We start from the raw sequence: 2714 nt of genomic DNA on the forward strand, positions 1-2714 counted from the left end.
CTTTTATATAAGTTCATGTTTGACCTGCATCATGTTCTCATGTTCTCATGTTCTCATGTGTTCTCAGCACAAAGCCTCTCCGGCTGCTGAGCTGCTGCTGCACATCAGACAGGCGGCAGCTGCAGACACAAACACGCGACATGCAGCCGATAGAAAGCGTCGTTACCTGGGTGAAGCAGAGCAGACCCACGGTGAGGAGCAGCGGGGAGCGCATGGTGTCCGTGTCTCACTCTGGGTCTCTGTATTCCGGGGTTTTCCTCTCAGTCTGCTGCGCATCCAAACAATGGCGATGGTTTTTCTGCTGCTGCATCGGAGCGCGATGCTCCGCACAGTTGGTTTCCGCTCCGCAGCTCTAACTGCTGCTCTCCATCCTCTGCTGCTTCTTCATCATGATTATTATTATTATCAGGTTACTATCATCCTAACCTCGGGACCGGAACCGCTGTGAGCGAGAGGAAACAGGCCGGGCTCCGGCGTCCACGCCGCGGCCTGGAGACGAGCAGGAGGTCGGTGTCGGTCAGCGGGATGAAGCTGCTGCTGCGCGGCGTCGCCCCGCCCTGCGCTCCGGAGGATGCATGAGACACAGCAGCCGGGTCCTCCCTCCCCCTCCTGCAGCCTCCTCCTCCTGCAGCCTCCTCCTCCTCCTGCTCTTCCTCCTCTTCCTCCTCCTCCTCCTCTTCTTCCTCCTTACCTAAAAGAAAAGTAAAAGGTATTTTTATTTTATTTTTTTATTGAAAAGTTGGACTAAACTAAGTATTTTATTTATTTTGTGTTCGTTACAAATTAGAACTAAACTAACTTCTAATTATTTTATTTAAAGTTATAAACTGTGTTAAAGATAACACCAGTCATTTGTATTGTTAGAATTGTATTTATTTATGACTCAAACTGGCTTTAAAAAGTAAATAAATGTCATTGTTTTGTCTGAATATGAAGCAGCAGGACGCCCCCTGCTGGACCCTCCACACAGCACACAAGGTCACATCACATACATATAGATATATATATACAAATATATATATATATATATATATATATATATATATACATATATATATATATGTATATATATACATATATATATATATATATTTGTATGTATATATATATATATATACTGTATATATATATATATATATACAGTATATATATATATATATATATATATATATACATATATATATATGTATATATATACATATATATATTGTATATATATATGTATATATATATATATATATATATATATATATATATATATATATACTGTATATATATATATATACAAATATATATATATATATATATACAGAAGGAGCACTTTGAGGAACTCCTGAATCCGACTAACACGCCCTCTATGGTTGAGGCAGAGCTGGAAGCTGATGGGGGATCATCATCAATTTCCCTGATGGAAGTCACTGAGGTAGTCAAACAACTCCACAGTGGCAAAGCCGCAGGGGTTGATGAGATCCGTCCAGAAATGCTGAAGGCTTTCGGTGTTGAGGGGCTGTCTTGGTTGACACGCCTCGTCAACATTGCGTGGAAGTCTAGGACAGTGCCTAGGGGGTGGCAGACCGGGGTGGTGGTTCCCCTATTTAAAAAGGGGGACCAGAGAGTGTGTGCCAACTACAGGGGTATCACACTTCTCAGCCTCCCTGGTAAAGTCTACTCCAAGGTACTGGAAAGGAGGGTTCGGCCGGTAGTCGAACCTCTGATTGAAGAGGAACAATGCGGATTCCGTCCTGGTCGTGGAACAACAGACCAACTCTTCACTCTCGCAAGGATCCTGGAGGGGGCCTGGGAGTACGCCCATCTGGTCTACATGTGTTTTGTGGATCTGGAGAAGGCGTATGACCGGGTCCCCCGGGTGATACTGTGGGAGGTGCTGCGGGAGTATGGGGTGAGGGGGTCACTTTTGAGGGCCATCCAATCCCAATCCAAATACGCCCAAAGCGAGAGTTGTGTCCGGATACCCGGCAGTAAGTCGGACTCGTTTCCCGTGAATGTTGGCCTCCGCCAGGGCTGCGCTTTATCACCAATCCTGTTCATGATTTTCATGGATAGGATATCGAGGCGTAGTCGTGGAGGAGAGGGGTTGCAGTTCGGTGACCTGAGGATCTCATCGCTGCTCTTTGCAGATGATGTGGTCCTTATGGCATCATCGGTCTGTGACCTTCAACAGTCACTGGATCGGTTCGCAGCCGAGTGTGCAGCGGTTGGGATGAGGATCAGCACCTCAAGATCTGAGGCCATGGCTCTCAGCAGGAAACCGGTGGATTGCCTACTCCGGGTAGGGAATGAGCCATTACCCCAAGTGAAGGAGTTCAAGTACCTCGGGGTCTTGTTCGCAAGTGAGGGGACAATGGAGCGAGAGATTGGCCGGAGAATCGGAGCAGCGGGGGCGGTATTACAGTCACTTTACCGCACCGTTGTGACGAAAAGAGAGCTGAGCCAGAAGGCAAAGCTCTCAATCTACCGGTCGATCTTCGTTCCTACCCTCACCTATGGTCATGAAGGCTGGGTCATGACCGAAAGAACGAGATCACGGGTACAAGCGGCCGAAATGGGTTTTCTCAGACGGCTGGCGTCTCCCTTAGAGATAGGGTGAGAAGCTCAGCCATCAGGAGAGACTCGGAGTAGAGCCGCTGCTCCTTTGCGTTGAAAGGAGCCAGTTGAGGTGGTTCATCTAGTAAGGAGCCACCTGGGCGCCTCCC

The sequence above is a fragment of the Cottoperca gobio genome, unplaced genomic scaffold (genome assembly GCF_900634415.1).
Source record: "Cottoperca gobio unplaced genomic scaffold, fCotGob3.1 fCotGob3_128arrow_ctg1, whole genome shotgun sequence".
NCBI classification, from domain to species: domain Eukaryota; kingdom Metazoa; phylum Chordata; class Actinopteri; order Perciformes; family Bovichtidae; genus Cottoperca; species Cottoperca gobio.